This window comes from Melospiza georgiana, chromosome 28, assembly GCF_028018845.1.
Source record: "Melospiza georgiana isolate bMelGeo1 chromosome 28, bMelGeo1.pri, whole genome shotgun sequence".
Taxonomy (NCBI): Eukaryota; Metazoa; Chordata; class Aves; order Passeriformes; family Passerellidae; genus Melospiza; species Melospiza georgiana.
The window spans coordinates 6,587,319-6,610,885 of NC_080457.1; the positions used below are offsets into that span (position 1 = coordinate 6,587,319).

A 23,567-nucleotide genomic window follows, 5' to 3' on the forward strand; every position below is an offset into this window, starting at 1 on the left:
AAAACCCCTGCAGGGGCAGCTGCGAGGGAACCAGTCCAGAAATGCAGCAATTGATCATTTTGTCCCTCTCCCCAAGGAACAGAAAGAGCCCCAGCACTACTGCAAAGACAACAACAATCTACTCAACAACCTGACCTGGACCCTCCTTCTTGAACAAAACCTGCAGACCTTTGGAACCTCTTGGAAAGAATGTTTGTGATCTGGATGTGCACACCAGAAGAGAGGGGAAAGTGTGGAAATACAGAGCAGGGGCTGCACACGAGGGTCTGGGGAACAGGAGTGTCACAGCAGGAGCAGGGAGTGCCCAGGCAGGGGAATTCAGAGCAGGCTGGAGTGGATTTACCAGGGGATGAGACCCTGAGGCACACAGGGGCATTTCCACAGATTCCTGTGCACTGTCCCAAGGATGGACAGAGCTTCTTCTCTTCCTCCAAGAGAAGTCAATGAAGTTTCAGGGTGGGAATGAGCAAAATGGGGAGAGTTCCTAAAGATGGCCCAAGAAAAGGCTTCCTTAGGGGCTGGGTTGCTGCCCAGCAGGCAGGGAACAATCCCATGGAGCTGTTGGACACTTAGGGAGATTCCCCACTCTGTGTTATCCACAAGCAAACGCTGCTGTGGCATGTACCAATGGGCTCCCAAAGGGTACTGAAAACTCTCATTTCATTGTGATTTGTTTGTGGTTTGTTTGTGAGTGGCTTAGTGGGAAAGCAATGGATTCTATAAAGCAGAGAATTTATACCTTTCCAGTTGTATTTTCACTGAGTTTTTACATATTGGGAAAATAATGGTGTGGGAAAGATTTTTGGTTTTATTCTATGGCTTTGGTCTGAACCAGTTGGTCTTCAAGTGTTGCCTGGGATTGCTGAGCCAGGAAATGGGGGGACCTGACCCAGGGGTGTGTGGGGCAGGGACACAGAGACTCCCAGGACTGCCCTGGAATGCTTCAGGGATAGGGCTTTGCTGGGCTCTGAGTCACCCCAAAATCTGAGGCACCCTGGAAAGGAGCTGTGAACCCTGTGCCCATGTAGCCACTGCCCATCCCTGGCACCCCAATTCCCATGGGAACCCAACCATGGGACCCCCATTGCCTTGGTCTCTCCTCCTTGGGCACCCCATACCCAGGACTGCCATTGCCCACCACCCACCACTGCATTGATCCCATACCATGGGCTGCTTCTTCCCTCAGAACCCCTGTTCCCAAGGGTCCCCTTTTTTCCCCTGCACCCCCAACCTTGGGACCCACATTCCATGACACCAAATCCCTCAGGGGGCATGTTCCCAGAGCACCCCCATCCCTGAATCCCCACAGGCATGGAGACCCCAATTCCCCATGACCCCCATTATCCTGGACACCCATTCTTGGTTCCCCACATCCCCTGAACGCCCTACTCCTGGCAACACCATCCCCACCATGTCCCCAGCCTGTGCCCAGCTTGTGGACACCCTGCCCACACCAAGGGCCACCTACACATAAGGTTGAGATGTGACCTCGCTTCCTTCCCCTTCATCCGAAGAGCCGCCAGCCAGGGGAGCGGTGGCCACAGCAGCGAGTGACAGCCAGTGCACATGGCTGGAGACACTGGGATGGCCGGGAAGGTGGCGCTGCTCCTGTGGGATGAGTGCCCTGGGAACGGGACTGACACCCCAGGGATGGGGAAAGGAGGGGGCACAGGGGGGCTGTGGGGTCCCCTGAGGTCCCCAATGCCAGCAGTGCCAGTCCATGTTACCCACAGTGAACCTTGGTGGGACAGTGGATGTAGGGTGGCTTTGGACACTGGAACAGGGGCAGGAATTTGGGGATGGGGATGTGGGGACAGGAATGTGGGGACTGGCACCTTTGGGCTCAGGTAGCTCTGGGCATAGGGACAAGGGAACTGGGATGCAGGGACAGAAGGGGACAAGAACAATGAGGATGTGGCCATGGGGATGGGATTATGGGGATGGGATCACAAGCTGGTGGGAGTGACCTGGGCCAGCATGGGCTGTGTCCGTGGTGTCCTCATGCCCGGGGGGTCCACAGTGTCCCCATGTTCTGTCACAGCCCAGGGGGGCTTCAGTCTCCCTGTTCCCAAAGTGTCTGTGTCACAGGGATGTGCTGCATGGGTGGCTGTGACACAAACATGTCCTCCTGCCTCTCCAAATCTTTTGAGCACCACCCAGACACACTTTCCTACAAGTAGTGCTGTCCCCACGGGGACAGTCTGGGGACAGCCACCACACTCTGTACTCCAGGTGCTGCTGTCCCTTCAGAACCAGCCCCACCCAGCCCTGTCCCTTCTCCCTTCCAACCCAGACCCTCAGCTTCGCTGGTGAGTCCTCAGGGGATGCCATGGCCTCACCCCACTGTCCCCAGCCCTGCACTGGCCCTGGCAGGCTGGTGTCCCCTGTCACCCACGGGTGCCCAGATCACCCAGCTCCTTGTGGAGCCCCCCTGGAGGTTGGTGGTGCTGTGGGACCGGGTGACACTGACCTGCCAGGGCTCGGGACAGCTGGTTCCACTACCTGGTACAAGGACAGGCAGCACTGGTGGCAGGACGGACAGAACCGCCTTCACTGTCACCAAGGGAGGCACCTACATATGTGACAGACCTGGCACTGGGCTCAGCCGCCCCGTGACAGTCTCAAATGATGAGAGGGCATCTTTTGAGATTCATAAATCTCAACAGGTCAGGGTGGCCCCCAACAGGTCTGGATGGGCTCCACTCTGTAGGTGGCCTCACAACCCCTGTGTGGCGAGAGCCTGTGCCCTGCACACAGGAACATCCCAGTTCATCCCAGTGCACCCAGATATCCCTGGTGCCATGGGCACCCACCTTGGACCTGTCTCGACCCCTCAGTGAGATGGGACCCTCCTGTCCCACAGATGATCTGGTGCTGCAGGTGCCAGCACAGGCATTGCTGGAGTGAGACAGGGTGACACTGTACTGCCGGGGCAGGTTGAAAAACACAGTCACCAGGGTACGATTTTACCAGGATGAGAAGGAACTGGGAGGGCTCATAAATGGGACTGAGCTGTCCCTGTCCCCTCTGCAGCTGAACCACAGTGGCAGCTACAGTAGCAAGGGTTTGGGGAGGTCCATTCTTTCATGGTCAGCAGCAGGGACAGTGACAGTGCAAGGTGAGCACACCCACGGATGGAACTCCAATCTCCTGACACCCCCAAAGACACTTCCCAGTGCACTCAGGGTCACAGTCCTCACCTGCCCTCTCCTTCCCAGAGCTCTTCTCGGTGCCGGTCCTGGAGGGTCCCCTAGCCCACCGTGGGGTCCCCTCTGACTCAGCTGCCTCAGCACCCTCAGCCCACTGTGGCCCCAGCCCCCCTCCTGCACATGTTCTACTGGGATGGGGAGGTGATGGGGGGCCCACAGGTGTCCCTGCAGCTGCTGGTGCCCGCCGTGGGGGTCTCCCACTCCGGGAATTACAGCTGCCAGGTGAGCGCCCAGCAGGGGGCCCTGCGGAAGAGCAGTGCCCGGCTCCGCTTCACGGTGCGCAGTGAGTGCGGGGATGGGCACTGGGAGCCCCCAGACCCTCCTCAGGTGCCCTCCCCGGGGACCTCCATGTCTCCCAGACACCTGCCCTGGCACCCCGTGCCTCTGCCCTGTGTCCCCTCACCCCTCCATGGTGTGACCCCATCCCTGACATCCCCCATCACACCCATCCCCTCCAATCCCTATCCCCTCACACCGGCTGCCAGCCCCTCCCTGTACTCTTAGCCCTATCTCTGTCCCCACAGTGCCCGTGGCCAATGCCACCATCACACCCGGTCCACTGTCAAACCAGGTGCAAGCAGGTGACAATGTGACTCTGTTCTGCTTGGTGCAGGTGGGCTCAGCTGCACCTTCACCTGGCTGTAAAACAGGCAGGAGGTGGCCCGGGGTCCCCTCATGGAGCTTGGGGACATCAATGTGGGACATTCAGGCACCTACCAGTGCATGGCCACCAACCAGCTGGGACAGGACGGGCACTGTGTGTTCCGGGCACTCAGCCCTGAGCTGGCCCTGGAGGTGACACCTGGCTCATCCTGGGTCACAGGTGGGGTCACAGGGAGTCACCAGGGTGTTCAGGACCCTTGGGGTTCAGGGTGACCCCAGTGTGTCCCCCTCTGTCCCCAGCAGTGGCTGTGAATGTCGGCAGGACCCTCCTGTTCCTGCTCCTGCTCCTGGCTGTCATCGGGGGCTGTCACCGGTGGCACCACTGGGGTGGGTAACAATTGAGGGGGATAGGGAGTCCTGGAGTGAGGAGAATCCCCCACAGTGGGGGCAGAGATCAGGGATCCAGTGGGAATTGGGGTCCTGTGGGGATTTGGGCTCCCATGGGTGGTTGGAGCTGCTGAGGTCCCAGGAAGGTTCAGGGGTCTCGGTGTCCCCTCGGTCACCCCCTCCCCTTTCCCTTGCAGCTGCCAGGAATTTCCAGGACAGGTGAGTGGGGAGCTCAGGCTGGGACTCCCCTTTCCCCCTCCCCAGACCCCACCCAGACCACCCCCTCCACCCCCGCCCGGACCTCCCCGCAGGAGGGGGCTGTGCTCAACACCCACATCATGGGCACTGAGTGGGCAGGGGGTGAGTACAGGGGCAGACCAGGACACATCACTCACGAGTGTCACCCCCTTACCCAGGTCCCCAGAACTGATGTCACTGTCAGGGCCCCCACAGGTGTCCCCCAGCCCTGCCCCTTCTTGAGATCCACAAGTGACCAACATGGAGCTGTCAGGACCCCATGAGGGTCAGCGGGATCCCTGTGACTACGATGATGTGCTGCGACACTGGGGGCACTGGGGGGCATCGATTCGCCTCAGAGGTCTCTTCTTCCTCTTCGCAGCATCCCATGTGGCTCCTCCTTCCCCCTCCCAGTGCTGGGAGAGCACACGACATTTTTCCCTCCTCTTGTACTTAAAATTAATTTTTGGTCAAACTGTGTGAGAAACAAGGCTCACTCTTTAAAATTTGTAAATGTTTAATAAGGGATAAAGGGGACAGTAAACAGCATGCTGAGTGCTTGGCAACTGCCAGAGGCACACGGATAATTAGAACAATTCTTCATACATACATTTTCATTGTATTGGTGAAATAAATACTCAGGAGAGTACATATAACATATTCAAACATTCTTTCTAGTTCACGTGGTCTGGGAATTCTTTTGCTTGGTTTGACCTTTGATTCATTTTCATAAAGTGAACACCATACTGCAGATTAAATTTATATGTTTTATGTCCTCACAAGGCCTCCCTGTTCTGTGGTTTTACAGTCCGAAGTGTCAGTGGTAAGTTCCTCCTTGCATTCTTTCTTTTGATGTTTTTTCACTTGCTACTTTTCCATGTGTCCTTCTCATACAGATGAGATAGTCCACCAGTACGTTACATCAACATTAGCTAGTTCACAAAATTATCTGAGTTATTTTCACCATTATCACTTAGTTACACAAATAAAGGCATTAGCTACTTCTGAAACAGTTAATGTTTTAATACACAGCGTATTGTCTCTATCTTGATTTTTTGGGAGAGCCTAAACTATAATATATTTATGATGCTAAAATATATAGTCTAAAAAAGGATTAGGGTAAAAATACTGACAATTTGTAGTGTATCAAAATCAGTTGAAAATTGATTACAAACTTTCTTATATCAAAATATTTTGGAAAATCAATATAATAGAGAAAGCCAATGACCAAATAGTTATTCATAACAAGGGGAAGGTGTATTGAAGGGTTTATTTGAATTATCCTGCTCTGATTTTGTCAGCAATAAATTCAATTCATATCTCTAATCCTGAAGCACTTTTACCCATGACATGATTCGATGACTGATCTCCTCTAGTTCATGTCTCAACCCAGGAACCCTTTGCTCAGTTTTCTCTCCCCATCCAGGTGCAGACGGCAGTGAGAGAGCAGCTGTGGTGGGTGAAGGGCATCCAGCCACTGCCCATCAATGGCCAGGCAGGGAGGAGGAGGAGGGTCCAGGTCAGGTTGTTGAGCAGATTGTTGTGGGATTTGCAGTAGTGCTGGGTCTCTCTCAGTCCCTTGGGGAGAGGGACAAAATGATCAATTGCTGCATTTCTGGACTGGTCCCTCACAGCTGCCCCAGCAGGGCATTACCAGCCAGCCCTGCTTTGAAAACCATCAAAGGCCCTCACAGAGCAACTGCTTGGGCTCCGTTTGTGGTTTGTACTTCCTGCATAGCTGAGCAAACCACAGCCAGGCCTTTTTCCCCCACAGAATTCTCACTTCTCCATCAGCTCTAAGGCTGCCAGAATCAAAGCCAAAGGGGCAAGGGGGACCCTCAGGCACTGGCTGCCACCTGGGACTGGCCAGAGAAGGGCTGGGCAATGGCCATCCCTGTCCAGTGGGGCTGGGCCATGGCTGGGCCTCACCCTTGGATGGCCACTGACTTCAAGGAGCAGGAGTTTGGGAGCTCCTTCCTGCCCAGGGCTCCATTCCCCAGTGGCTCTTGTCTCAGATCCTGCAGGGGATGAGCAAGATTGGAGAAGTCTGGACCCCCCTGGAGCTGCCATGCCCCAGGAAAGGAGCCCCTTGTCCAGCATGTGTCTCCTCTCTGGGACAGGATCCCCCCAGGACAGGAGCACCCTGTATTTGCCCCACCAGGAGAGAACATATCCCCTATGTGAGAAATGTGTCAAACGGTCTCTTCCATCTTCTGCAAGAGAGAGAAAGTGAAAGTATTGGGAGGTAAAAGCTGAACACCCACATCCCCCACAGCCTCCTCAGCCTTCCCTGCCAACCCCTCACCCCTGCTTCCCGCACTCTGACGTTCCCCCAAGCTGTTCCCTGCTCTGGTGCCCCAAAGGACCATCAAGGCATGAACTGGGGGCTTGTGAAATTGAGGGGTAAAATGATGGAAATAGAATAAAGAGAGGGAAAAGTCATTGGAGTCTGGGGGGCACAGACCCAGAGCAGCTCAGAATCTGTCTGAGGAGATCCTCAGGCCGCCGGCAACTCATGGGGGCTGTGCTGGCTGTGGTTCACCCCAAAATATGAGGCACCCAGGAAAGGAGCTTTGATCCACGGGCTCACCCAGCCACTGCCCATCCCTGGAACCCCATTCCCATGGGAACCCAACCATGGGACCCCCATTCCTTAAGTCCCACCCTCTCTGCAGCCTCCATCCTGGTACTGACATTCCCCAGGATCTCCATGGCTCAGGACCCCATTCCCAAGGAACCCTGTCCCATTCATTCCATCCCCTGAAATCCTCCTAGGACCCATCATTCCCCCATCCCATGAACTCAAATCCCTCAGTCCGCCCAGCTACAGGGATGCCCATTCCCATGGCACCCCCATTGCCGGAAATTTCGCCTACTCACCACCCCCATTCCCCAGTGACCCCCTTCCTGCTTCCCCAAACCCACTGAGCCACTCACTCCTCGGAACCTCATGTTCCACTTTGTCCCACCCACCTGTGTCCCCACCCTGCCCACACCAAGGGCCACCTACGCATGTGGACAGACGTGACCTCGCTTCCTTCCCCTTCATCTGAAGAGTCGCCAGCCAGGGGAGCGGGGGCCACAGCAGCGAGTGACAGCCAGTGCACATGGCTGGAGACACCGGGATGGCCGGAAAGGTGGCGCTGCTCCTGTGGGGTGAGTGCCCTGGGCACGGGCCTGACACCCTGGGGATAGGGAGGGGAGGGGGCACAGGGGGGCTGTGGGATCCCCTGAGGTCCCCAATGCCAGCAGTGCCAGTCCATGTAACCCACAGTGGACCTGCGTGGGACTGGGGATGTAGGGTGGCTTTGGGAACAGGAGGAGGGGCAGGAATTTGGGGATGAGGATGTGAGGACAGGAATGTGGGGACTGGCACCTTTGGGCTCAGGTGGCTTGGGGCATAGGGACAAGGGAACTGGGATGCAGGGACAAAAGGGGACAAGAATAGTCAGGATGCAGCCATGGGGATGGGATCATGGGGATGGGATCATGAGCTGGTGGGGGTGGCCTGGGCCAGCATGGACTGTGCCTCAGTCCAGGGGGGCCTTAGTGTCCCTGTCCCCAAGGTGTCTGTGTCACATGAATGTGGTGCATGGATGGCTGTGACACAGACATCTCCCCCTGCCTCTCCAAATCTTTTGGGGACCATCCACACTCACTTTCCCTCAAGAACTGCTGTCCCCACAGTTTGGGGACAGCCACCACACACCATTTACCATGGTGTTGCCATCCCTGCAGTGCCACACCCGCACGGCACCCTGTCCCTTGTCTCTTGCTATCCAGACCATTGGCCTCACTGATGAGTCCTCGGGGGATGCCATGGCCCCACCCCACTGTGCCCAGCCCCTTGCTGGCCCTGGCAGGCTGGTGTCCCCTGTGACTCGCAGGTGCCCAGACCACCCAGTTCCTGACAGTGCTGTGGGACCGGGTGACATTGACCTGCCAGAACTCGGGGGCCACCGGTGCCACCACCTGGTACAAGGACAGGCAATGCTGGTGGCAGGAGGGACCTGACGACTTCACTTGCACTGAGAGTGACACCTACACATGTGACAGACACAGAACCGGGTGCAGCCCCCCAGTGTCATTAGTAGATGGTGATGGGGGATCTTAAATTATGAGGGTGGCCCCGGAGAGGTCAGGGTGGGCTCCACTCCGTAGGTGGCCTCACACCCTTCGTGTGACAAGAGCCTGTGCCCTGCACACAGGGACATCCCAGTGCACCCCAGAGCACCTCAGAGCACCCACATGTCCCCCGTGCTATGGGCACCCACCTCAGAACAGTCTCATCAGTGAGATGTGACCTTCCTCTCCCACAGACCCACTGGTGCTGCAGGTGCCAGCACAGGCACTGCTGGATGGGGACACCTTGAAAATGCGCTGCCAGTGCTGTCAGGACAACCATCTCACCAGGGTGCGATTTTACCGGGAGGAGAAGGATCTCAGGGGGTCCCTCAGGAGGACCGAGCTGTTCCTGTGTCCCCTGCAGCTGCACCACAGTGGCCACTAGTGATGTGAGGGCTTGGTGGGGTCCTGGCAGTCACGGTCAGCAGCAGTGACAGTGACAGTGCAAGGTGGGCACCCCCACGGATGGAACTCCAATCTCCTGACACCCCCAAAGCCACTTCCCAGTGCACTCAGAGTCACAGTCCTCACCTGCTCTCTCCTTCCCAGAGCTCTTCTCAGTGCCAGTGCTGAAGGGTCCCGCCAAGCCCACTGTGGAGTCCCCCCTGAATCTCAGCTGCTGCAGCACCCTCAGCCCCCTGTGGCCCCGAGCCCCCCTCCTGCACGTGTTCTACCAGGACGGGCAGGTGGTGGGGGGCCTGCAGGTGTCCCCGCAGCTGTTGGTGCCCGCCGTGGGGGTCTCCCCCTCGGGGAATTACAGCTGCCAGGTGCGCTCCGAGGGTAGGGCTGTGAGGAAGACCAGTGCCCAGCTCCACATCACAGTGCACAGTGAGTGCAAGGATGGGCACAGGGAGCCCCCACAGATGCCTTAGGTCCTCCACACTGCCTGGCATCCCCCAGCCCTCCCTGACACCTGCTCTCGGGTATCCAACCTTTCCCAAATCTCTCCCTGGCTCCCCCCATCCTTTCTCGGGTCCCTCACTGGGTCCCCCACCCCTACATGGGTACCCCCATCCTTCCCTGGTGCATTTTTTGTGTCTTGCCATCACTGCCCCAGGTCCCTCCCAAGGTCCCCCCATTCCTGGCTCATGTTTCCCTCCATCTCATATTGGGTCCCTTCACCCCTGTCTGGGTGCCTTCACCCCTCTCTGAGATCTTTGCACATTCCCCAGGTAACACCATCCCCTCCCTGGGTCCCCATACCCTTCCTGGTGTTTCTCACCTCCCTGTCCAGGTGTTCCCTCCCTTAAACCGCCCATCATCCCTCGGGGTCCTTTTCTAAGACCCACCACCCCAATCTCTGTGACCCCTGTCCCTCATTGGGGTCCTCCTGCCCCTCCTGAACCCCCTGTTTCCCTGACTTTTGCCTGATGTCCCCCTCTCCTGCAGGGGTCCCACCCGCAGGGGTTTCCCTGTCAGTGTAGCCCCCCGAAGGACAGGTGGCATTCAGGGACCAACTGGTGCTGAGCTGCTCAGTGGCCACAGGGTCAGGTCCCCTGCCCTTCTCCTGGTACTGGGATGGCTTGGGGGCACTGCCAGGCACCAGCCCCCACCTGGAGCTGCACCACATTGGGGACAATGACAGCGGCCAGTACCAGTGCCAGGTCAGTGACGGTGACAGAATGGCCCAGGGTGACCCCCTGAATGTCACTGTCCTGGATGAGTGGCACCCTCGGGATGGGAGTGACCTCACCCACAGCACCCCCTTCTCACCTCACCATGTGCCAGCCCTGTCTGTGTCCCCACAGTTCCCATGGCCAATGCCACCATCACACCTTGTCGCCTGTCACACCAGGTGTGTGTAGGTGACAAGGTGACCCTGGGCTGCTCGGTGCAGGTGGGCTCAGACCCTGTCACCTGGCTGAACAACAGGCAGCAGGTGGCCCAGGGCCCCCTCCGGGAGCTCAGGAACTTCGATGTGGGACATTCGGGCACCTACCAGTGCGTGGCCACCAACCAGCTGGGACAGGACGGGCACCATGTGTTCTAGGCACTGAGCTCAGAGCTGGCCCTGGAGGTGACACCTGGCTCATCCTGGGTCACAGGTGGGGTCAGAGGTGGTGTCACCAGGGAGTGCAGGACCCCTGGGGTGATGGGTGATCCTGATGTGTCCCGCTCTGTTTTTTGCAGTGCCCACAGGGCTCGATGGGGCCCTTTTGTTCCTGCTCCTCCTCATGGGTGTCATTTTGGCCTGGCACTGGTGGCACCATGTGGGTGGGTGACAATGGGGGATGGGGGGGCCCATGGAGTTGTAGAGGTTCAGAAATTGGAGAACCATAGGGAACAACCCAAAGACGCTCAATTATGACTTTGGCTGGGAGTCCTGCAGATTTTAGGGAGTAGCTGTAGGGTCCTGCAGGGATGTTGGGGGTTCTTTCAGTGGCCCTGTGAGTGTTTGGAGGGTCTCTGTCCCTGCTGGGCTTTGCGTTCTTGAGGGTGATTTGTTTGGGGCCACTGGGGAAGTTCATGAATTTTGAGGTGATTCAGGAATGCTTAGGAGTCCTATGAGAAATTGAGAGTCTTATCGGTGTTCAGGAATCCTGAGAGGGATCAGGGCCCTGGGACCCCACAGTCACCCCTCCCCTCTTTGTTTTGCAGCTGCAAGGAAATACCAGGAAAGGTGAGTGGGGGGCTCAAACCACACTGTCTCATTTTACCCCAGCCCCCAAGACCTCCCATTCCCTCTCCCACATCCCCTTTATTCCCTCAGGGCTCACCCGGATCCCCCGACCCCCCCAGAGGAGGGGGAGATGCTGTACACACACGTCGTGGTCACCAAGAGGGCAGGGGGTGAGTGCGGGGGGGAAACACAGAGAAGGACATGTCACCCACGAGTGTCACCACACCAGATCCCACAGCCCATGCCTCTTGCAGCGTCCCCCCATGCCACCACCCTCCAGGATCTCCAGGTGACCTACGCGGAGCTGTCGGGACCCCAGGGGCGACTGCAGGAACTCGATGACATCTATGGGAATGTGCTGTGACACTGTGGGGAACTGGGGGGCACTGGGGGTTCCCACCCATGGGCACCCACTCGTGTATATGCTGCTGCTAAAAACTGCCCCTCTCCGTCCCTGTGGAGGCTCAAAGATGCCAAAGGGCTGAGAGAAGAACAATTTCCTGAAACAGCAACGAGACAGAATAAAACCAACAGTAACAGCAACAAGGTCCAGTGTCCAAAGGGTCACAAAAGGAATTATTTCCTGCGAAAGCAAGAACAAAGAACAAATCCCAGAAATTTCCTCCAGCACATTCTCTCCACCAGAGAAACCTGGCAGGGTCCTGGACCTTCCTTTCTCTGATAGCCAAAGTGGCCTTCAGAAGGCTCTAGATTCTCTTCTCCCCTGTCCCAAACTTCTCCTCTGCCGTGTTCCCAACACAAGGATGTCACAAAGACCCTCTGGGGGTTCTGGAGCATCTCCCTTTTCCAGGGATGTCAGGATCAGGCCATGGCACAGAGTGGGGTGTCAGAGACAGGAAAACTTTGATGTCTGGAGACATTTTGGAACACCTGTGTGTGACAGGAGTGGGTCTGGCCTTGCTTTTGAAGAGACAGGGCCCTGTCTGTCCATCCGTTTGTCAGCCATGGCACACTGGAGACAGAGTGATGCTCTGCCAAAGCCAGCTCCAGAGTGGTCGGGTGACCAGACGTGCCAGCTGGGGAGAGGGCACTTGGTGGCCCAGCTGGCTTAAAAGGCAGACCATGAGGTGGGCAAGTCCCTGACCATGTCTTCTCTAGGAGTATCTGTCCCATCCACCCTGGAACCCAGAAGTTGGCAACTCATTTAAATGAGAAATACGTGGCAAGGAAACTGGGAACTGTCCTGGAATCTAAAGAAGGCACATGTCAAAAAGGTTTTTTAATTTCAAAAATGATGGGGCCTAAAGGCAAAAGTGTAAGAAAAGGAGTAACAGCTCTTCAGTGGGAAGTTTATAAACCAGAACAGAACAAACAACACAAACTTTCCCTCCCGCTCAGCACTGTTGATTTTTGTGGCAGTTATAACCCCAGCCAGCAGGGGGTGCTGCAGAGAGCACTCCCGGCCAGCAGGGGGTGCCATGGCGGCCTAGGACCAGAGGGAGGAGGGGAAATCGCTCCTTTTGCAAACTCACGGGCACCAATCGGTCCTGGCACCACCACCGGCAGCAGGTAGAAGCCGCCAAGGCAGTAGGTTGGATCCCAGTGCCCACCGGCAGCATAGCAGTGTCCCGGGGTCAGACACCCATGGCAACACCGTGGCCGTTCTCCATGATCCCGAATGGAAGGAAGGCAGCGCCTGGCACCAGGCAGGTCTCAGTTCCACAGCAGCCCCTCTGGTGGCTTTAAACCACAATTCCTGCAAACCCTCAGCCTTTCCCTCAGGTGAGGAGGGCAGGGATGGAGCAGCTATGGGGACACCTGGAATCCAGACAGGGTCACTCCCCAGAGCTCCTCCATGGCCAGTGCCAGAGCCCCTGTGCGATATTTCCAAACATTTCCCTCTTTTTTGATGGCCACAGCCTAAGCCCAAACATTCTTTCCAAGAGGTTCCAGAAGGTTGCAGGTTTTGTTCAAGAAGGAGTGTCTAGGTCAGCTTGTTGAGCAGATTGTTGCGGGACTTGCAGTAGTGCTGGAGCTCTCTCAGTCCCTTACCAAGAGGAACAAATGATCAATTGCTGCATTTCCAGACTGGGTCTTTCACAGCCTCCCCTGGAGGACCGGTTTCCAGCCAGCCCTGCTCTGAAAAGCATCATAGGCCCTCGCAGAGACACTGTTTGGGGTCCCTCTGTGTTTTGTGCCTCTTGCAGGGCTGAGCAAACTACAGCAAGTCCTTTCCCCCCACATAATTCTCACCTCTGCAGCAGCTCTAAAGCTGCCAGAATCAAAGCCAAAACGTCGGGGGGGGGGACCCTCAGGTGCTGGCTGCCACCTGGGACTGGGCAGAGCAGGGCTGGGCAATGGCCATCCCTGTGCAGTGGAGCTGGGCCATGGCTGGGCCCCACCCTTGGATGGCCACCCCAACAACATCAGCCACACCACAATACACATCACTGTCCCAGCAGTAACAACATCACAATATTTAATCAACAATATAATCAATAATGTTATTTCATATCATATCCAGCGAAAGTCAACTTCCATTAACTTGTTTCTCAAAATACATATTAGTAAAGAATTGTTATTCCTGTTCCCACATCTTTGCCTAAAAGGCCTGTAATTTCAAAGTAGTAATAGTTCAGAGAGATTGGGGTTGTATTTTCCATTCCAAGGGAGGTTCCCACCTTGTTCAGCTTCCTTGATAGAGCTGAACAAAGAAACACCATTTCTGCCTAGTTTAACCAAAGAGCTGCATTTTTGTCCCAGGAGCAGGGAACCAGGTCCTGTGCCCCCTTGGAACTGGGATGGGCACCAGTAAACCACTTTAGTGGGAGCACTGGGAGGGGGATTGCAGAGCCACTAAGCACATGAGGGTTAGGAGGAACAAATCTGATTTTGATTTATTTCTTAACATATGCTACACATGAGGTGAAAAATTACTCTGTGGGTTGTACAAGTGCTGGGAAGCGCTTCCCCAGTGAGGCTTCACGCAATCAAGAATGAGGGGAGAGAAAGCTTCAGTGATTGGGCTGTGAGTGACCCCCCACTGGCTGGTGGGACAGATGCTGGGGGAAAATGTCTGGGAAAAAATGCCTGGGAAATTGAACTGTAGGAGGACCTTTTGCAAAGAAAAGCAGGTAACTGTGACACAACAGGAGCATTTTGCTTTTGGTTTCTTGGAGGATTAGGGTCTCGCTCAGAGGGTCAGTTTGGCCCTCCTCGCCTGTGGGATTGACATTCGCTGAACCTGAGAGAAGCAGTGAGAGAAGCAAAAAATTATCCAAACAATTCTTATCTCATTTTCTGCTCCTGTGATTTTCACAAATGGAATGCATTGTGGGAGATTGTTTACCTGAAGGGAATTGGTAATTGCGAGTGTTTTGATTAACTGACCAATTGAATCCAGATGTGTGTGTGGGGACTGTCTGCTGACAGTCATGAGATTGTGTTCAGTGAAGTGCAGTTGAGTGCTTGGCAGATTCAGTTTAGATGTAATGTAATAAAATATAGAATTATATAGTATAATAAAGTACTTAATTAGCCTTCAGATAAGATGGGGTCAGATGCATCATGCCTCCTGGACATCCGGTAAAAATATCATCGACACTCCCCTCCCTTGCCTTTTCTTTCGGTGGTCCTTCTTCCCTGTCTGCACCCGTTCTTCCCTGCTTTGCTGCTTCCACGAGGCAGCTCATTCCTGCACATCCTGCATATTCCTTCATTGCTCCCCGACAGAGTGGATGCTGCCTGCACCCACCCGCCGCCTCTGCTGTGTTTCCCGTGCTGCCCACAGCACTGAGCCTGCTACGCCTGCCCACCACAGCCCCAGCCCGCAGCAGCCAGCCCAGAGCCACCAGTGCTGCAGCACCAGCCCACAGCCAGCCCGCGGCAGCCAGCCTGCAGCCATCGCTTGCCCATGCCAGAGACACGCAGGTGCCGTCCTTGGAAATCACGCCCAGCCACTCACAAAAACCACGTGGGCTCGCCCTGGCTTGCAGCACACACACTCCATCTGCCCAGCTGATGCCCACAGAGCGCCCGGGCTTCTTGCAGTAACGCTGTCCCTATCTTCTCTTTCTGTCTCTATCGTTTTCCCTTTCTACTCCCTTCTCTCCCCCTTTGGTAAAGACACTTACCCTTCTTTATCAATAAACAGTTGTCAGATATTCCCATGTTTGTGCTTCATTTTCCTCTGAGAAACCTTTCAGCAAGAATTCTCCCCGACTCCCCCTTTTACAGTGGGATGGGACAGGGGTAGTGGGAGGGGGAATGGGGAAGCCCTTGGTGTACTGCAAGCACGGTGGGGAGAGAATGGGGCAGTCCCAGAGGGTACTTGGGCACTTGGATGGGGCTGGGGAGCCCCTACAGGTATGACCAAAGGGATGGGGGAGCCCTTGGGGGTACTGGGAGAGGAAATGGGGAGCACAGGGTGCCCTGTGTAGCCTTCCCCTGGCCCATGACCACCTCCATTGGAAGGATGGGCAACCACAGGAGCCATGGAGGGAGCACCCCCAGAGTCACCCAGTGCCTCCCGCTTCACAAAGCATCACAACTTTTTGTGTAGGTTGTCATAGATGTCACTGGATTCCCACGGTTGCCTTTGCAGCTCCATGTGCATCGCTTGAGGATCCTCCACTGGGGATGCCAGGGGGTCTGGGGGAGCCCTGTGGGAATAAGGGGCTGTGTGGAAGGGGATGGGAGGTGCTGGGTGTTTGGGTAAAAGGTGTATCATGGCTTGAGGCTGCACTCACCTTTCCTGGTGCTTCCTGGCATCTGCAAAGGAAAACTGGAGGGGTGACTTTGGAGACCCAGGGGCCCCCATCCACCCTTGGCACTGCTGAACCACCACCAGATACACAATTCTCCCCAGGCCCCCCCAGTATCCCTGATGCCCCGCCAGTATCCCTGACCCACCCCACTTGCACCAAAACCCTGAGCCCCTAGATCCCCAATCCCGGCAGGGAGGGGACCACTGATAGAACCCCCAACATCCCTGCAGGACCCTCCAACAGATTCCCAGGGCTGTGAGCCATGGCCACTGGGGGCTGAGCCCTGCCCAAGTCAGGGGCTGTGGATGCTGCCCTAGGGCCCCCCTTCTCTGGGGTCCTTCCAACCTCTCTCCATGATCCCTGTCCCCTCATTGTCACCCACCCACACAGTGCCACCAGTGCCTGGCCACAATGACAGCCATGGGCAGGAGCAGGAACAAAACGGGCCCCACTGACCACTGCGGCCACTGCAACAAACAGAGTGGGGCACATCAGGATCACCCATCATCCCAAGGGTCCTGCACTCTATGGTGACCACGTGTTATCCCACCTGTGACCCAGGGTATGCATGCTGTCACCTCCAGGGCCAGCTCTCAGCTGAGTGCCTGGAAGACATGGTGTCCATCCAGCTGGTTGGTGGCCACGCACTAGTAGCTGCCTGAATGTCCCACATTGATGTCCTCGAGCTCCAGGAGGGGACCCTGGGCCACCTCCTGCCCATTGTGCAGCCAGGTGAAGGTGACAGGGGCTGAGCCCACCTGCACAGAGCAGCGCAGGGTCACAGGGTCACCGGCACGCACTTGATATGACAGGGGACTGAGGGTGATGGTGGCATTGGCCACGGGCACTGTGGGGACACAGACAGGGTTGGCACCTTGGCGAGGTGGATGGGGGTGCCTTGGGTGGGGTCACCCCCAGTCTGGGGGTTCCTGCTCATACAGGACAGTGACATTCAGGGGGACACTCTCAGCCATGCTGTCCCCGCACTGGTATTGGTTGCTGCCCTTGTCCCCAGTGTGGTGCAGCTCCAGAAAGGGCCAGTGCCAAGCTGTGCCCCTGAGCCCTCCCGGGCACCAGGAAATGGACAGGTGACCTGTCCATGTGGCCACTGGGCAGCTCAGCACAAGGCTGCGCTGACAGGGACATCGCTGAGGGCAGAACCCCTGCGGGAGGGGGAGACACCAGGGGACATTGAGGGAGGGGGGAGGTCAGGGAGGGGCAGGGAGAGACCAGCGAGGGAGAGGAGAGGAGGTGCAGAGCTGTGGGAGGGGGAGGGGATGGGGGGTTTAAGGAGGGGACACATGGAGACGGAGAGTGGAGGACCCCAGTGCGGGTATGGAGACCCAGAGAGAGTGTGGTGGAACTTGGGGACCGCGGGGAAACAGCAGAGAGGGGTGGGGTTGACTCAGAGATGGGTGAAGGGACCCAGTGAGGGATGGGGGGACGGGGGCAGTAGTGGAGGTACGCAGGCAGGGGACCCAATGAGGCTGTGGGGGCTCCGCATGCCCATCCCAGCACTCACTGCGCACTGTGACGTGGAACTGGGTGCTGCTCTTTCACACGATCCCCCCCTCGGAGCGCACCTCGCAGCTGTAATTCCCTGAGTGGGAGACCCCCACGGTGGGCACCAGCAGCTGTGGTGACCCCTGCAGGTCCCCCACCCCTCGCCCGTCCCGGTAGAACACGTGCAGGAGGGGGGCTTGGGGCTGCAGGGGGCTGGGGGTGCTGAGGCAGCTGAGAGTCAGGGGGGACGAATTGGTGGGCTCAGAGTGAACTTCCAGCATCGGCAGCGTGAAAAGCTCTGGAAAGGTGAGGGGAGGGAGATTTGTGAGCCCGAGTCACTAGGGAGGGGCTGTGAGGGGGTTGGAGTGACAGTTGTGGAGTGCTCACCATGCACTGTCACTGTCACTGATTCCGACTTCTCCCATCCTCGTGATACCCTGGATTTCACCCAGCCCCTGCAGCTGTAGCTGCCGCTGTGTTGCAGCTGCAGAGGGGACAGGGACAGCTCGGTCCCATCGCGGAGCTCCTGCAGTTTCCTCTCCTCGTGGCAGAAGGACACTGAGTTGATTGGGTTGTCCTGCCAGCACCAGCAGCGCAGTGTCACCGTGTCCCCCTCCAGCAGTGTCTGTGCCGGCACCTGCAGCACCAATGGGGCTGTGGGATATGGGGGTCCTGTTACACCTGGTGGGTCCCCAGAGCAGGGGACAGGCTCTGGTAACACAGGAGTTCACCAATGGAGCGGAGCCCACCCAGAACCCTGGGGTCACTGCTGATGCCAGGATGGGGACACCCAAAGGCCCCTCACCATCTAAGACTCTTACAGGAGGGCTGAGCCCAGTGCCGGGTCTCTCACATGTGTAGTTGCCTCTCTCAGGGACAATGAGGCGGTTGTGTCTCTCCTGCCTCCAGCGCTGCCCATACTGGTACCAGGTGGTGGCCCCGGCGGTCCCTGAGCCCTGGCAGGTCAGTGTCACCCGGTCCCACAGCACCGCTGGCATCCAGGGGGGCTCCACCAGGAGCTGGGTGGTCCGGGCACCTGTGGGTGACAGGGGACACCAGCCTGCCAGGGCCAGCATGGGGCTGGGGAGAGCGAGGTGGGGCCATGGCATCCCCAGAGGACTCACCAGCAAAGCCAAGGGTCTGGGCTGGAAGGGAGAAGGGACAGGGCTAAGTGAGTGTGGCACCATGGGGACAGTTGTGCACAGGGGAATGGGTCATAGGGGCTGCCCCTGAACTGTCCCCCTGAGGAAATTGGTGTGGCACAGATGTCTCGATGAGGACACTGTGCTAGCACAGGTCTCCCCCACCAGCCCCATGGCCTCTGTCTTCATGGCCCATCCACATTGTGCTTTTCTTCTTCTCCCTGTCCCTGCATCCCTGCATCCCTTTGTCCCTGTCCCCACAGCTGCCACAGCCCCAGGATGCCTCTCCCAACATTCCTATCCCTCCAGCCCTATTCACCCTCTCCTGTCCCCACGGCCACCCCATGACCCCCGTCACTTCATGCTCTGCCTCTGCTGGCATTGGGAACCACAGGGAACCCTGCAGCTCCCCTCTGCTCCCTCCCCACCACTCTCCACCTCACCACAGCCCATCCCCGTGGTACTACCAGTGTGGCCCGTGCCCGGGGCACTCACCCCACAGGAGCAGCGCCACCTTCCCAGCCATCCTGGTGTCCCCAGCCATGTGCACTGGCTGTCACTCCCTGCTGTGGCCACCGCTCCCCTGGCTGGTGGCTCTTTGGATGAAGGGGAAGGAAGCCAGGTCACATCTCGTCCCCATGTGTAGGTGGCACCTAGGGGGGGCAGGGTGGCCACAAGCTGGGGACCGGCTGTGGGCAGGGTGGGGACATGCTGGAGACAAGGCTGTCTCTGGGTCGGTGGGACATGGGCTTCCCAGGAGCAGGGGGGCTCAGGGGGTTTGGGGAGCCAGGGATGGGTGTCCAGGGGAATGGGGAGCCCAGGGAATGGGTGTCCAGGGAATGGGTCCATGGGGAATTGGGGTCATGAGGAGGGGGAGTCACGGGGGTTGGGGTGCCATGGGAATGGGGGTCCCAAGGGCTGGGGGGACTCAGGGATTGGAGTCTTAGGGGAGGGTGAGCTCCAGGGATTTGGTGTCATGGTTTTGGTTTGCTAATTTGATATATTTTGGTTAATGTAATAATTAATGTGGTGGGTTTAGTGTTGGTTAATTATTCGTGCATTTATCAGAATGTATTTATTTCTTTTTTGTTTTGAGATGAGACTATGAGAAAGGTAAAGTACATTTAAAAGGGTATATTAAGAAAAAAATTTAATTGTAATGAATTTATTAGTAATAAATCCCTCATCAAGGGATTTTTGTGCCAGAGATGGGTGCACGGGGAATCGGGGGACGTGGGAGAATTAAGGTCTCGGGGGAATGGGGATTTCAGGGCATGGAATGAATGGGAGAGGGTTCCTTGGGAATAGGGTCCTGGACCATGGAGATGTTGGGGAATGGCAGCCCTGGGATGAGGGTCTCTCAGGAAAGGGGAGACAGAAGGAATGGGGGTCCCATGGTCAGCTTCCCAGGGGAATGAGTTTGCCAGGGATTTACAGCGACGGGATGTGCATGTGGGTCACAGCTCCTTCCCTGGGTGCCTCAGATTTTGGGAATACTCAGAGGCTGGTGCTGCCTGCTGGGTTTCCCATGATTTGGGGGGGGGGGGAGGGGGGCAACAAGAGAGGATTCAGAGGAGCTCTGTGTCTGTGCCACCACAACCTCCAGGGGCATTTCCCAATCTTCATTTCCATTTCCTTCCTTTTATTCCTCAATTTCACAACCTCCCAGTTCATGCCTTGATCCTGGGGAGCTTCTGAGTATGGAATGTGTTGGGGTAAGCCCAGGGTGGGGGAAGCAGGGGTGAGGGGTCTGCAGGGAGGGCTGGGGAGGCTGTGGGGGATGGAGGAGTGCAGCTTTCCCCCTGCCTACACTTTCACTTTCTCTCTCCTGCAGCAGATGGAAGAGGCCGTTTGTGCTGAGTGTCACATTAGAGGAGGGTTCTGCCCTGGGGGGGGCTAATACAGGGGGCTCCTGTCCTGGGGGGATCCTGTCCCAGGGGGGACACATGCTGGACAAGGTGTTCCTGTCCTGGGGAATGGCAGTTCCAGGGGGGTCCAGACTTCTCCCTTCTTGCTCATACCCTGCAGGATCTAAGACAACAAGAGCAGCTGGGGAATGGAGCCCTGGGCAGGAAGGAGCTCCCAAACTCCTGCTCCTTGAAGCCAGTGGCCATCCAAGGGTGGGGCCCAGCCATGGCCCAGCCCCACTGCACAGGGATGGCCATTGCCCAGCCCTGCTCTGCCCAGCCCCAGGGGGCAGCCAGCACCTGAGGGTCTCCCCTGCCCCCTTGGCTTTGATTCTGGGAGCTTTAGAGCTGCTGCAGAGGTGAGATATGTGTGGGGGAAAAAGCCTTGCCTGTGGCTTGCTCAGCCCTGCAAGAAGCACAAACCCCAAAGCGAGCCCAAGCAGTGTCTCTGTGAGGGCCTTTGATGGTTTTCAGAGCAGGGCTGGCTGGAAATCCCTTTACAAGGAGCAACTGTGAGGGAACCAGTCTGGAAATCCAGCAATTGATCACTTTGTTTTACTAGGCAAGGGACTGAGAGAGACCAAAAAATTCTTGCAAAGACAACAACAATCTGCTAAACAATCTGATCAGGACCCTCCTCCTCCTTCCTGTCTCAAACCTGCAGCCCTTTAGAACATCCCAGAATGTATTTTTGGTTTCTGGCTCAGTTGCAAGACAAGAGAAAAAGACTGGAAATGTCGAGCAGGGGCTATACTCCACGGCCGTGGTGGGGCTGTTGGCAGGGACCCTGTCTGGATTCCAGGTGTCCCCAAAGCTACTCCATCCCTGTACTCCTTACCTGCACAGGGAACAGGGAATAGACAGGGCTCTTCTCTGCCCCTGGCCCGCCCTTTCCAGGGTACCCCTCCAATTCCCAGAGCTGTGGGGGCCTTACCCTGGCAACGCTCGGTCGTGATACATCGTGACAGTGGCTTCAGACACGCTGTCACAGTCGGTTTGGACACTCCGTGACCGTCCTGGCACTCGCAGTGCGATGGCAGCTGGGCCCCTTCCCGATGCTCCGGGACCACCATTGCGGTCCCTCCTTTCCACAGACCCCACCGCAGGGTCTCTGCTCCCCCCTGTTCTGGAGTCTCCCCTCCTCCGTTTCACTCTCTCCACGCTCAGGGCTCCCCAGTGGGGTCCCGGTCCCTCCATCCCGGCCCCTCCCACCTGCTGTCCCCCGGCCCCTCCTGCCGCGCCCCCCAACAGCCCCGGGGCTGGCACCGGCAGAGGCTGCCGAGCTCCTGCAGGATGAGACGTTCCTGGGGCAGCGCCGGCTGAGCAGGGCCCGGCTCCCTCACGCCATCCTTGCCCACAGCACTCGGGCTCCACCAGCCCTGAGCTGCTACTTTGGGATGTGCCGATCGCTCCTGGAGCGCTGCCCTTTGTCGGGAACGAGCCCGGGAGTATCCGAATCATCCCCAAGGCCTGGGCCGGGACCTCCTGTGAGGCTGCGGCTGAGCCCTGAGGGGTTTGGGAGCTCGATAGGTGTCACTGCTCTGTCCCAAAATCTGGGGGAAGCAGGCATGGCAAGTGGTGCCCCAACATGTCCCTGCCCCGTGGACCTCACCTGAGCACCCTGCGGAATTCCTTGCACTCTTGCTCCACCTGCATGGCCAGTTGCTGCTCCGTTGGGCCACCTCATCCAGCCGCTCCTGCCTCAGCAACAGAATCCCAAATTCCCTGGGAGAGGCAGCAGAGCCGTGTGTTTGTGCACAGGGATGCTTTAGGAGCATGGCTAAATTACAGGAATCCCGTCCCTAATTACCACAACTCTGTAAGGGTCTGCAGCTCCCAGAGCAGAACAGGGGCATTGACCAACACAGATACAAGTTTGCCCCATTTTGTCCTCCCAAGGCACTGCTCCCAGCCTGGGCTGTCCCTGTGCTCCAGCTGCAGCTGCAGAGCCCTCAAGGCTGTGGCTCTGCTCTACTTCTCCTCCTCCTCCCCTTGGGGATATTGTGTGGCGATCAGCAGTGGCCAAGGAAGAGCAGGAACTCCAAATGTGCTCTGGTGACCCCTGACAAGCTCTGGCGGAGTCAGCACTGAGCACCAGCTTTCCTCAGGTGCTCAGTGCTGACTATCCCAAGGCAATTCAACGTTCCCAGAGCTGCTGTACCAGGGCTGGAAAAGGAAAAAGGAGTGAAAGGCTGAGGGTTTGCAGGAATTGTGGCACAAAGCCACCAGAGGTGCTACTGTGGACTCGAGACCTTCCTGGTGTCAGGCGTTGCCTTCCTTCCATTTGGGATCATGGAGAGCAGTCACAGGTGTTGTGCAGGGCGTGTGCCTGGCCCGGGGACACTGCTACACTGCCACTGGGCACTGGGATTCAACCTTCTGCCTTGGTGGCTTCTGCCCGCTGCCGGTGGTGGTGCCAGGACCGATTGGTGCCCGTGAGTTTGAAAAAGGAGCGATTTCCCTTCCTCCCTCCCGTCCGAGGCCGCCATGGCCCCTGAACGGATGGAGCTGGACCGGGGTGCCCCCTGCTGGCCGGGGGGGGGAGGGGAGGGGGGGGGGCTCTCTGCAGCGCCCCCTGCTGGGCGCGGTTATAGCTGCCACAAAAACCAACAGTGCTGAGTGGGAGGGAAAGTTCTGGGTTTGTGGTTTTTGTACTGTTCTGGTTTACAAATTTCTCAGTAAAGAGCTGTTATTCCTTTTCCTACACTTTTGCCTGAAAGCCAAATCATTCTTAAAATTTAAAAAAATTTAGACATTGGTCTCCTTTCCATTCCAGGAGTGCTCCCAATTTCCTTGGAAGATATTTCTCATTTAAATGAGTTGCCAACTCCTGGGTTCCAGATTGGATGGGACAGACACCCCAAGAGCAGACATGGTCATGGACTGGGCCGCCTCATACTCTCACTTTTTAGCCAATTGAGCCACCAAGTGCCCTCTCCCCAGCTGGCACTTCTGGACACCCGACCACTCCGGAGCTGGCTTTCACAGAGCATCACACTGTCCCCAGTGTGCCATGGCTGAAAGACGATGGACAGATGGGACCATCTGAGCAGAAGCAGAGCCTGACCCACCCCTGCCACACATCTGTTCTAAAATGCCTCCAGACT

General features: G+C 57.1%; 1 pseudogene; it reads left to right on the plus strand.

Moving 5' to 3' along the window:
* The first annotated feature begins 3,353 nt into the window (after positions 1-3,353).
* Positions 3,354-11,545, plus strand: LOC131094053 (Fc receptor-like protein 2; annotated as a pseudogene).
* Positions 11,546-23,567: the final 12,022 nt, after the last annotated feature.